Genomic DNA, 14181 nt, shown 5'->3' with positions numbered 1-14181 from the left:
TCCATGCATAGATAAATCTAATGGATTAATACGCATTTAAGACAATTCTTTTTTATTTATTTATTTATTTTATTATACTTTAAGTTCTAGGGTACATGTGCCACAACGTGCAGGTTTGTTACATATGTGTATGTGCCATGTTGGTGTGCTGCACCTGTTAACTCGTCATTTACATTAGGTATATCGCCTAAAGCTATCCTTCCCCCCTCCCTCTACCTCACAACAGGTCTCGGTGTGTGATGTTCCCCATCCCGTGTCCAAGTGTTCTCATTAGACAATTCTAATAAACTAAATAATAATAATATGTTTGAAACTTTGATATGAGTAATTTGCTTGATTGGTGAGCTCATAAACTGATTATTTCAAGCAGGGGTACTTTCTCTTTAGATTTATAATGAAGTAAGTTGAAAACCAAACACCGCATGTTCTCACTCATAGGTGGGAACTGAACAATGAGATCACTTGGACTCGGGAAGGGGAACATCACACACCGGGGCCTATCATGGGGAGGGGGGAGGGGGAGGGATGGCATTGGGAGTTATACCTGATGTAAATGACGAGTTGATGGGTGCTGATGAGTTGATGGGTGCAGCACACCAACATGGCACAAGTATGCATATGTAACAAACCTGTACGTTATGCACATGTACCCTAGAACTTAAAGTATAATAATAAAAAAAAAAAAAGAAAAAGAATAAAACAAAACAAAACAAAAAACAAAAAAAAAAAGAAAAAGGGCTGTCATTTATTGGGAACTAGAAGTAGGTAAAGAACCAAAGAAAGCTTTCAGGTAAAGATGAAAGTCACAAAATGTGTGAATTGAAAAGAACAGGTTCATTTATCTTGTCTTTTTACACCTGGACAGAATGCTAAGAGTCATCTGTCAAAACTGCATGCAGTGTAATAAAGGGCATTTTGTTTATCTGTGAACAAATTAAATGGACTTGAATGGAGTTTTAATGGAAATATGTACAATTTAGATTTCCAAACAATCAAGCTTGGCACTTCCTTCAAAAAGCTTTTTAAGGAACTCTTTAGAGGGCAATGCTCAAGGAGAATTCCTCTTTCCTCTTTAACTTCTTGTAATATGGCCATTCAACCAATTTTTTTCTCTTTAATATTTGGCACATTCTAGATCAGTAGGAAATGAGAAAACCAGTCCAACCAATCTCCACCATAAATCTTTGCCTTGGGATAGATAAATGAAGTGAAAATATTCTTTTATTTATAATGATGAAAATAGGTTTTCACAATTATTGATGGAAAAATATATATTTTATAAACGGATGCATTGAGTAAATAAATTAATCACTACAGAATAGTATACCAATTTTTGACTGTATTTTTCTTTTTAAATAATAAGGCAACAAACTGTGTGGGAACAGGATAACCATTTTTTCAAACATTTTACAGTTTTAATTTTTAATTAGATTGGCAATTTATGGAATGCATACATACAGAATTAAAAACATTAAAATAATACAGAAAACTTAGGAAGTGAAATATAATTTATAAATATTATGTTTGTCCTTGAAAAAGCATTATAATGTCTTAAAAATTAGAATTTATAAAAATTGCGTTAGAAAACTTGATGTTAAAATGTCTAGTTTCATTTATGTGCCTTTGACAAACTTGACAAAACTGAAAATATTTCTCAGAAATAATATACTTCTGTGAAATAGACTTTTAAAATGCATCATTATCATAATTATATAGATTTGTAAACAAACAGGGAAAGGGTGGAGTGAATTCAAACTGTGTTTTAAGAGCTTAAATGATAGACTTACTAGACAAATACTTTAAATTGCCTATTACATAGCCAAGGAATTAAAAGGAATCATGTCTGAAACATTAAATTAAAAAAAGTATAAGAATGAGAACTTACCAAATGAAGAGCATCAATAAAGAGATAGAAATAATAAAAGAAACTAATGGAAATTCTATGGAAAAAAAAAAACAAAAAAACCTGAATAAAAATGTTTGTAGTGGAGTTCAACAGATGTGAATTGAGAGAAGTAAAACTTAATCACCTTGAAGATAGTTTAATTGACAAAATCCAGCCTGAGGAAGGGAAACAAAAAAGCACAAAGAAAAATGAACAGACCTCAGTGACATATGAAACAGCATCAAGCTTATGAATATACAAATAGTAGTAGACTCATAGGAAGAGTAGAGAGATAAAAGGTAGAAAGAATCTTTGAAGAAATAAATGGCTGAAAATTGTCCAGATTAAAAAAAATTATTCTATGCATCCCATAATTTCAACATAAACTAAGTGGGAGGACAGTTCTTTTGGTGGTCTTGAACTTACCCAGTTCTCCCCTCTTTCATGTTTGTAGTTCCCAAGATTGACTGTAGAATATGCTAGGAACAGGATCTCTCTTTTTTTTTTTTATTTCCAACTTTTATTATAAGTTAAGGGGTACATGTGAAGCATGTCCAAGTTTGTTACATAGATAAAAGTGTGCCATGGTGATTTGCTGCACAGATCATTCCATCATCTAGGTATTAAGCCCAACATTCATTAGCTATTCTTCCTGATGCTCTCCCTCCTCTCACTTTCCACCTTCTGACAGACCTCAGTATGTGTTGTTCCCCCATGTGTCTATGTGTTCTCATCATTCAGCTCCCACTTATAAGTGAGGACACGCAGTATTTGGTTTTCTGTTTCTGCATTCATTTGCTGAGGATAATAGCTTGTAGCTCCATCCATATCCCTGCAAAGGACATGGTGTCATTTCTTTTCATAGCTGCATAATATTCCATGGTGTATATGTACTACATTTTCTTCGTTCAATCTATCATTGATGGGCATTCAGGTTGATTCCATGTCTTTGCTAGTGTGAATAGTGCTGCAATGAATATACACATACATGTATCTTTATAACAGAACAATTTATATTCCTTTGCATATATACCCAGTAATGGAATTGCTAGATCACATGGTATTTCTACCTCTAGATTATTTCAGGAATCATCACACTGTCTTCCACAATGGTTGAACTAATTTACACTCCCACCAACAGTGCAAAAGTGTTCCTGTTTTTTTTCATGTTTTAATAATCACCATTCTGACTGTTGTAAGATGGTATCTTGTTGTTTTGATTTGCATTTTTCTAATGATTGGTTATAGTGAGTTTTTTTCACACTTGTTGGCCACATGTATGTCTTCTTTTCAGAAGTATCTGTTCATGTTCTTTCCCCACTTTTTAATGGGGTTGTTTGGTTTTCTTATTGTACATTTGTTTAAGCTCCTTGTAGATGCTGGATATTAGACCTTTGTCATCTGATCTTCAACAAACCTGAAAAAAAAAAGCAATGAGGAAAGGATCCCTATTTAATAAGTAGTGCTGGAAGAACTGGCTAGCCATATGCAGAAAATTGAAACTGGACCCCTTACTTATGCCATGTACAAAAATCAAGTCAAGAGGGAATTAAAGACTTAAATATAAAACCCAAAACTATAAAAACTCTAGAAGAAAATCTAGGTAATACTATTCAGGACATAGGCATGGACAAATGTTTTATGAGGATGACACCAAGAGCAATTGCAACAAAAGCAAAACTTGACAAATGGGATCTAATTAAACTAAAATGATTCTGCACAGCAAAAGAAACTATCAACAGAGAAAACAACCTACAGAATGGGAGAAAATTTTTGCAATCTATTCATCTGACAAAGGAATGGGATATGTTGAGATAGGGAGAAACTGCCTAAAACAGCGTAGGGTCCTGTTCCTCTTCTCCTAAGAAAAGTAATATAGAGAGCTAAAAAGGAACACCCCAGGACAGCTTGGGAATTGTTCCTCTCTTCCCTAGAAGTGGGATGCCCTTCAAAGCACTTCCCAGTGAGTCACATGACTCCTAAATTCTATAAGCCAGGGAAGACTACCTTTTAGGGTCCCTCAGTTCTGTTACAAGTGGTTTAGTTAAGACTCAGTCTGCCCAAGGCAGCTTTCTTGAGCCCTGGGGGATCAACTTACAACAGATCCTAGATTTCCCTTGTCCCTTGCTACATCTCTGTAAACACTAAACACTTTTATATAACTTGTTGACTGTGAGTGTGTTCTGATTCACTGGACTCAGAAATTGGTAACACTACAGCTAAGGAGGCAGTGGACAGAAATATTTGGACTCTTATTTCTGGTGGTTGGCATGGTGATAATCTCTGTTATTCTCTATGGAGTGGTAGATCTCTATTACAATTGGTTATTAGTGAACCTACTTCACACAAGTAGGATCAATTCAAGGAGATCCACATTTGGACACATCATAGTTAAACTATTGAAAGAGAAAGAGAAAATAATGAAACCAGTGAAAGAAAAATTTTTCATAGTATACAACGGACCTTCAGTAAGATAAACAGATGACTTCCCACAGAAACCAAAGACAGCTGAAGTGGCTATACTAATATCAGACAAAATAAATGTTAATACAAAAATTCTAATTAGAGACAAAGAAGGTATTCTATAATGCTAAAAGAGCCAATCTAATAGGAAGATAACAAAGTTAAAATTATATAGCTACCTAACTGAATTCTCAAATTAAATGAAGTGAAAACTGACAGTTTCCTAAATAAATTTTAAACTCAATGCCAAATATGGAATGTTTTAAGAAACAATTTGAAATTCATTCAAACATTTTTCAAAAAGTACATGTGAGTTTTAATAGTTATTAACATAACCATAACTTCCATTTATGAGTAAGAATAAGAATTCTGAGAAACGATGCAAGAAAAAATAAAAGATGAACTATAGAGCATACAAAATGGAAATATAATTCTATGATATAAAATTAATACTAGTGAAGATAGAAAAGAACGATTGTATTGAGATGAACTAACAGTGAAGAACTAGGACTAGTTAGTTATAGCCAAGAAAACAGGACAAATGTGGAAAAGAAAAACATAAGAAACATGTTAACATTTGTGAGCACAGCAAAACATTGGAGCATTGTCCTTAGAAGCTTCATCGTTCTCATTCCGTCTTATACAAAAATGCCTTTCAAAATCAAATGTAGACAATTTTCTAAGAAGCAGAAATAGCTAACATTCATTGGCCATTGTTATTTGACTGTTCTTTTCTAAATATTTCATACATATACATATCAATTGATTTAGGCCTCATGATAACACTATGAAAAGTCATACTTTATCTTTATAGATGTAGAAACTGTAGTTTAACAAGATTAACTGACTTGCTCAACATCATACAGCCGGCACTCTGAAAAAACAGGATGTGAATATGGTCAGCCTGTTTTCAGAGCTCTGGTGCTTATTTTACACTGCCTTCTAGAACATGATGATAACTTTTATTAATCTACGCTTAAGCCTGGGCAACTCTAAAGATTTGATCATTGAATTAAATTGTTTACTTCAGGAGTGTATTGTTTAATCTTACAAACTTTGAAAGGGTGAAAATACAATTAAAATGGATTAATATTTTTTAATAATTATTAATATATTTTGGACCATCTTATTTTGATACATGGTCCCACTCATAACAGTTTGAAAAACACTAGTTCCATTATGATGCATATTACTATATATTGCCCCCACTGTATTTTTCCTGACAAGTTTATCTTTCTGGATTCATAAGTTTTTGTGTCTTCTACTGATCTATGTAATCCCATAGTGCTATTGCTAAAGTGGCTATGAACTCAATGTATAATTATTATTGGATTTTTTTTTTTTACTGAAATTGAGCAATAGGAAGATAGTCAACAAAATTGCTACATCTGCCTGTGCAACCCTGCATTTCATTTTTAAGTGAATGTGGCTAACCTTAGTTTTCAGTCCTTTTAAAGAATCAACGGCTTTAAAATTAAGCCATAAATTTCTTACTAGGTAAAATCAATATTCAATTCTAAACATAAAGCTATGGAGAGAAAAGAAATCTTAACTCTTAGATGTAGCAGTAAAAGACAAAAAACAAGTTACCAAACAGTATGAGGGAAGATAATTAAATACAAATATTAAATTGGATGAACATATCACCATCTCATTAGAAATATTTTTCTTGAGCATATTGTTGTCCTATAATAAGGACCAAGAACTCTGCTAGTAAGTTTGTGTGGAGAGTCAGGTTTAAATAAAAATCATTCCTCTACTGAAAGTATTCCTGTTCTGAGATAATTGTTTGTTTATTTTTGCTGCTGGAATATTTCTGTGAGTCCAGAGATATGCCAGAGAAACTATTAGAATTCTGATAAAGACATCAATGAATTCTCATTTTATTTCAAATTCTATACTCAGAAGGATTAATTATTTCTATTTTCAGTGCTGCCTGTATTATCGGTGTGAAGGTATTTCAACTGGAAAAGAAGCAATATGGTTTACACTCTATTTTTGCCCTGTTGACATTAGATTTCTTCCATGGGAATAATTATATTTTAGTCATATGGCTATAAAATTAGAGTGAATTAAAAGTTTTAAAGTTAGGATTAGAAAGCCACTATTAAATACCTTTTGAGAAATAATCAACTGATATATTGTGAACATCCTAAGTTTTATATGGGAAAAGTTTGAACGCTTGTCTAACTGCTCACCTAATTGACAGCAATGGTATCTCCAAGTGTTGCTAAACAAAAATGCTTCATCTTATTCTACAGAACGTAGAATATATGCTCATTAAATAGAATAACTCTAATTAATAAATATTTTCTGAAACAGTGTAGATTGGTCTAGAATAGAATGCTTTTCTGCTGAGTTGGGCCTTCAAGTCCTGTATGTTAAACCTCCCTATGACATAAAATAGCCCCTCACTTTCCATAGACTTTCTTAAAGGGCCATCTAATGAGATTCTGCAAGATACACACAGATAGACCTTAAGAGAAGAGGAAATGAAAAGGAAAAATACAGATTAAGAAGCCTGGAGAGAAAATTAGAACTTGGACATATTAGGTATAAAACAGGCCTTAACAAATGTTTCAAAATAAAGATATTGACAATGAAAAACTGGTAAATCAAACATATAAAATACACAACTTTATTGAACACAATATGTTATAGGTTATAACTTTAATTAGTTAAGGCATATTTTTGATTTTTTCATGGCATATAAAATATAAAAACTATAATCAGTCTTTAGTCATATCATAGAATAATTGATCTAATCCTAAACAATTTGGATTTCATCAGTTGTTTTGTTTTTCTGTTATTGTTTTTGCATATACCTATTATTTTTAAAGTCCTGTAAGTGATTACAATGTGTCATCTTAAACTAGCACCTTGAACATCATGTATTGTCATATGGCAACACGTGGAATGAATTCACAACTAAGTCTCACTGAGGGATAGAAAATTGTTACATTCTCTTTGACTTCCGAAAAAGACAAAATCCAAAACTCAGTGAAATACAACAAAGAGAATGCACATTATTGCTTTTGCCTCCTAACCACAGACAGAGTTCGGACTACTGGTCAGCTACCCCCAACTTCCAAAGTAAAGAAAAAAAAAAAAAGAAACAAAAGAAAGGCACACCATCACATTTTATTAAGTACATGTTAGGTGCTTAATTAGTAACTTTATAGATAAATCAAAGAATACTAGTGATACTATGGTATTTCCTCTTTGTAAGAATAAGAGAGAAAAATATATGTGAACACTGAAATGTTCACACAATGTTCAGTATTATTTTAGATAACTGAACTAGTTGTATTTCTCCAATAGTATCTCTTCTCTTTAAACACATTTTTTCATATTATAATGGCAAACAGAATGAGATATAGAAGAAAATGAGAGACTTTCTCTTTTCAACAAGTATCTTCAAAGCTAAAGGCTACAGTTAAGTAAACAAAATAAAATGAAAAACAAAAATAAAACATGAAGCTATGATGCTTAAATAAGTGCATGCCATCTGTACTTATCCTTAAGATAAGTTCTACCTTGTGCTTAGTATTTTTTAAAATACTTTCAGTCCTACTCCTACCAAAATACACTAGGATGATTTACATCACATGGAAACATCTGGAAGGCCAGGAATTCAGGAAATTCCCAAAAGGGCAGCCGCAGAGCTGCAATGCAGAGTTCCCTCTGTTAGTTACAGAGTGTTTGGGAGAAGTGTATGTTTAGAATTGGTATGGGAGGACGTGGGAGGACGTGGGAAGCAAATGAGCTTTGTACCCATAAAAAAACTCACATTAAAATATTATTGTTTTTGCTTTAACAAGTCCCCTGTTTAGAATACTAAGAGAAGAAATCAGAACGATAGTCTTATGTATGTACCCAGCAGTGCAGAATCTCCAGTGCTTTTCTTTCCTTTTTGTGGATATGGTTTTCCATTTGGCTTAATTTCTCTTCAGCCTTGAAAATGGTCTTTAGCATTTCTTGTAGTGCAGATCAACTGGTGAATTCTCTCAGCTTGTATCTAAACATCTTTATTTTACCCCAGCAAAAGACCCATGTGCATTCCTATGCCAGCTTCTGTGCCCCCCATTACGTGTAACCACTTGAAGAGCCCAGAGCTGCGACCTCTGACTTGTTACCTTGGGCAAGATTGCTGATACATTTAGGCTCCATGACCTCCTGTTACAATATAAAGTGTCCGTTGGCAAAATACTAGTGTGATTCTGGGTTTCTGTTTGTGAGTTTTCCTTTTCTCAAGGATTACTACTCTTTGCTGCCTCTTGTTCAATGCCTTATACAGGTTTTTAGGCATTTTTGGCAAGAGGGAAAGTCTGCTGGTTACTCTGCCATATTTAGAACTGAAAGTCAATTATTGGTTTTTTAATGAAAATCACAGAAGTACAAATAGGTTCTCACTGATGGAATTAAAGTATATGGATATTTAGATTTGCCTGAATATTGAAGAGAATTTTCCTACCCTTTGCAACATCCCATCACAATACCATAATTATATGAACAGGGAGTAAACATCTAGCAATCCCTGTAATCTTTTCCCTTAAAGAAAGCAATCTGGTCTCAATCCCTAAATAGCCCTGTGTCTCTGCTGGTAATTGGAAACTTGGCTAGACCCTTTCTGCCTCTAATATATTTAAGGTCTTCTCAGAACACTATAAAGAACTAGGATCTAGGACTTCACCAACCTTATATGTGCAAATATTGTAGAATTGTATCTAAAATTTCTTATTATTTCATTACAACATGTTAAGATGGGACATAGAAGGAAAGCTGTCCTTTCACTTCCACTTATGTGAGGCTTTGCAAGACCTATGAAAATGAGCTAATTCCAATAAGCTGAGAATTGAGCATGTCCACACAATTTTAGTTGATTTTACTACACATGTCTAGTGACAGAAAAAGGCAAGGTGTTTCACAGAGAAAGCCTAGAGTTCTCTTTGGAAGTGTGAATTCAAACGATCACCTAGAAAATAATTGTAGATTTTGAGAAGTAGGCCTATCAGGTGAGAATATAAGAATTCAGAGTATGTGCGGTGCTGAGAAAAAGAAATGTATTTTCATCTTTAAAAAAAAAAGACTATGGAAAAAATTTCATGATCTTACCAATAGCCCATTATTTCTGCTTATGAGAAAACTGCTTCCACTGCAGCACGTGAATTATAAAATATACTGAAGGAAACATTTCCTGACATTTTGAGATTGAATGAAAATGAGTTATCAGAACTTATCATAGAATTTCTTTCTTTGAAATGTGCTAACAAACAAAACTATTTACCTTTTAGTAGAGATGGTCTATCTGAAGGCAAGGGGATGACCTAAGGTACCACATTTATTGTACTAGAAAACAAAGAGGCAATTGTATCTAAGCAGAACTGTAAGAGGTTTAGAGTAGGAAATGCAGTTTCCTAAATCTTAAATATACCAGGTCTAATTAGCGTTCCTACCCTCAAGACCTTTATTTCAAGCCTCATCTGAAAAAATGTACTACTATAGTTGTTTTCATATAGGCTGAGACATAATTATACATATTTAGGTCCTATTAATTTATCAGGTATCAGATAATGGGGTTACAGAGTATAGAAAATAATTTTTAAGTTGGATATTGCTATAGGTTAGCTTCTACCTGACAGTGAACCTGAGAAAAGCCATATGCACTCAGGCAACCTTTTCCTTTTCTGATTAACTTTGCAGGTCACTTTCTCATAAATCAACTACTTTGCTTTCCAGCCATTAAGGATTGGAAATTCTCTTTCACTGAAAAATGTCTTTATTATCATACCCCATAATAGGAGACGTGTTTTGCTGTTTTGTATCTCCAAAGATTGGAGCTTCAATGCCCTCTCCTCCCGCTGCATCCCCTAGGGGTGAGGTTTACGAAGGAATTTAAAATGTGTAGTTTTAGAAACTTCTCTATTACTTACATGATTGTAAAACATAACAGAAAAGTTGAGCAATAATTCTTTGTCTCTTTATATCCTTTCTCTTCTTAAGAAAAACTAAGTTCTGGACTAATGTTGTTATCCTGAAAGTCATGGACCGATTAGCTTAGGCCAATGCGATTCTAAGGAGTAGCAAAAGTGCCTTCTCGTTTTTCCTGTTTGATAGTATTTATTTTCCATTTGTTTTAATTTTCTTTAAGTTCACAGTCCTTGTTTAAAAAATATATCTGTATGTTTATTATGCTTTCCTTCAATAAATTAGGGATTCCATGTAAGTAAAGTAGATGCTACTTAGAACTTACAGTTTAGGTCATTTTAGCAGACCTAACTTACGTGAAAACTTCTTTGAAAGGTTTAGCCCTGTTCTCTAGACTTCTACATCGAGACTTGAAATTCCTAGCTAAAAATGAAATATGACTTTGCTTGTCATTATCTTGTGTACATGTTTCTTGCAAGAGCCTTATGTAGAGGGCTATTTGTTATTTATTTGAGGTTACATTTATAATGTATGTAGAACGGGCACCAAGTCTAATAAGAAAAGGAACTTTCTAAGGAGTGAGGGAAACACATTTTAGTCATTTTCATTTCAAAACTTAGTCTACTTTGAGAATATACACAGTTATTTCAGGTAATGCCCAATCTTTTGGAAGATAATTGTTTAACCTCTTTCATATTTTATTCTATCCCCATCTTCTCTCAGGAAGAGGTGGGATCATCTGACCTCATAAAGGCAAAGTAACTGACTCCTCATTTCCTTGGGGTGTTCTTTGAATACTCTGGTCAGATTGCAAAGTGGTTGGTTTGATAGATTTTTAGTGTCACTAGTATGGTACTGTCCCTGGACATCTGGACATCCTGATGTTGCTTGGTACTGGCATTTGTGATCAGAGTTCACTTTTTTTGATAAATGAGCTTTGGATATGGCTTCCTGCTGCCTTAGTTTTCTTGGCTGAGCCTCTGCCTTAGGCTCTATGTAGCTCCTCACTTACGTACTGTATAGGCAGTGTTTTCTACAAGGTCATTTCACCTCTGCCTCAACAGATATCATGGTAAAGCTACCAGCTACCAGCTCCCATCTCAATATCAGTGCTGAAAAGGAGAGTATCTGGAGTGCAACCTCAATCCTTTCAGCCTAACTTCTTAATTATACTGCCAAGAGTTCATGCAGGTTTCTCTCTCCTTAAACTTCCAACTGCAACCTCAGAGAGGAAGCAATTATGAGGCAACAATAACAGCAATGCCGATTGTTTACCTCAAATAAATAAGCATTATGATAAAGAATGGTATGAATGCACAGCTGGGACCAAGTTTCAATTTTTTCTTTTTCCAAGCAGGCAGGGGCTCTTACTAAAGATAAGTAAATTATACGAATAAATAATATTGCTTCTGTCCATCTAAGTCACTGAGATAGTAAAGACGTAACTTCCAACAAACATGTAATTGCTGCTTACTTCTCCAAAACTTAAAATTACCCTTCTTGTATATACACACATGATAGCCTGTTTTTGGTCTAAGTATCAGACTTAAAAAGGAATTGTGAGCATTAGCTTATAGCATAGAAATGAACACATAGATACCCAACATTTTCTATTGGTTAATTCTATTACCACAATTACCAAAACATGACACCAACTTAGAGCTACTACAAAAAAAAAAAAAAAAAAAAAAAATTCTGATAGCATCACAGTAAATTTTATGTTAAATAACACTTAACATCGAAAATTATCCTTCCCTTGGAGTTAACCAGCTGTTTACTCTCACCAATATCAGATTTTAAAAATTCAATGTATTTATTTTCTATAATTCAGTTTGAAGATCTATGCCATTATCATTAGAGATTGCTCATAGTTCCCTTCAGAGTCCTCATAGAAACCCCCATAAGGTAAAGTTTTCAACTTGTAAAATATGTGTTGAACAAATAAAGTTCCAATTATAAATATTTTAATAACACATACAAATTAACTTGTTTAAAAATTTAATTTCTCTTAGAGAAACAGTCCTGAGAGTATCTTCACACAGTATAATGCATGATCGGGTTAGTCTTATCCTCTAACAGATGACCATAAATGAACAGAATGGAGAAACTTGTCTCAATATGGTATCTCCATGGAGATGCTTGAAATATCAAGCACCCAATTGCTCAATAAATGCTAATTGGCCAAAATAATAATGATATCTTAACTCATTTCCCGAAAGGCTTTCTTACTCTCTGTTGATTTCTCCATCCATCTGCTTTAGAATAGTAAAAGGAGAAAAAGAATTCAGTACTCATAAGAAATATAAAATTTTCTACAATTTTCATAGTTTGAGACATTTCTTATTATACATTTTAATTATACACATACACACACCTTAATACAGTTAATTAGTTTATAATGATTAACTTTGGAAGCCTCTCCCTTCTTTTAATTAAAACAGATATTTCAGAGATTGCTTGGATGAAAAAAAATGAGGAAGAGGCGTGATCTATGTTTATTGTTACTCTCTTTTTGTGACTATTCCTTCCATATTTGTGTGACTCTAACACCAGGTTATTTGCTCTGTTCCAGTGATCTACATGTCAAACCCTCTGCCATTTACACAGCCTTACATATTGAAGCTATATAATAAATCTTGAAACTGATGAATTAATTTTTCCTCCTTTATTCATTTTCTCCCCAATGCTATTTTAGTTATCCCAGGGTTTTTGCCCTGCCATATAAATTGTAGAATAATTTTGTCTAGATTTACAAAAACAAAAACAAAAACAAAAAACCCTGCTGAGGGTGTTGTAGGAATTGATTACATCTGTATATAAATGTGTTGAGAATTGACAGCTTTACTGTGTAGAGTCTTCCGAGCAATAATCACAATATACTCTCCATTTATCTGGGATTTAAAAAACATATTTCAACAGCATTTTGTAGTTATCAGCAAGCAAATCCTTTACATGATTTAACAGATTTATACTTATATATTCTATTTTTTTTAGCCAGAATATATGGCATTGTATTTTTAATTTTGGAGGTCACATTTTCATTGCTAGTACATGGAAATACAATGTATGTTTTTGTATGTTTGTGTTTTGTCCTTTAAACTTGTCGTAGTCATTTATTATTTCTATGAGTTTTGCTTTATTTTGTTTTTGTTTAGATTCATTAGGATTTTCTACATAAACAATCAAGTCGTCTATAAGTAGGGACATTTTTATTTGTTCCTTTCCAATGTATATGCATTTTATTTCCTTGATTTTTGTTATTATGGTGGCTAGAGAGTCAGTTACTATAACCTATAAAATTTGTGAAAGCAGATAAGCTTGACTTACTCCTGAACTTACGGGGAAAATGTTTAATCTTTTGTCATAGAGAACAATGATAGCTGTAGGTTTTTGAAGGTGCTCTTTCTCAAGTTGAGGAAGATCCTCTCTAAGTCTAGTGTTTGAATTAATCGATGTTTGTTGTATAAAATGAACATCCTGAGAATAATTTCTTACTAAATTAAGTAAATTATATGAATAAATAGTATTTCTTCTCTCCATCTGAGTCACTGAGATAGTAAAAATGTGACTTCCAACAAACTTGTAATTGCTGTTTACTTCTCTAAAACTTCAAAATTGCCCTACTCGTATATACATACATGATTGCTTGTTTTTGGTCTAAGTATCAGATGGAAAAAGGAATCGTGAACATTAGCTTTCAGCATAGAAATGAACACAGAGATACCCAATATTTTCTGCATTAATTAATATATTGTTTTTCTTCTTTAGCTTGTTAGTCACATTGATTTTCAAATATTGAAACAGGCTTATATACTTGGAATAAACCTCATTATGTTGTAGCGTATAATTCTTTTTTAATATGACTAAATTCTATTTGTTAGTATTTCGTTGATAATTTTTGCATC

The 14181-nt window shown here is 33.1% G+C and overlaps 1 long non-coding RNA gene across 1 annotated transcript in view; it reads right to left on the bottom strand.

The window, feature by feature from the left end:
* Positions 1 to 1636: 1636 nt before the first annotated feature.
* The window catches only part of LOC119625198 (uncharacterized), a 457728-nt gene continuing 445183 nt past the window's right edge, over positions 1637 to 14181 (bottom strand). Inside the window, exon 4 of the long non-coding RNA XR_012095130.1 lies at positions 1637 to 3302. This is a non-coding gene — a long non-coding RNA (uncharacterized lncRNA). The remainder of the gene's footprint in view (positions 3303 to 14181) is intronic.

The sequence above is a fragment of the Chlorocebus sabaeus genome, chromosome 13 (genome assembly GCF_047675955.1).
Source record: "Chlorocebus sabaeus isolate Y175 chromosome 13, mChlSab1.0.hap1, whole genome shotgun sequence".
Classification (NCBI taxonomy): domain Eukaryota; kingdom Metazoa; phylum Chordata; class Mammalia; order Primates; family Cercopithecidae; genus Chlorocebus; species Chlorocebus sabaeus.
Note: the sequence above shows the minus strand (reverse complement) of the source record. Positions and strands in the feature narration are given on the sequence as shown.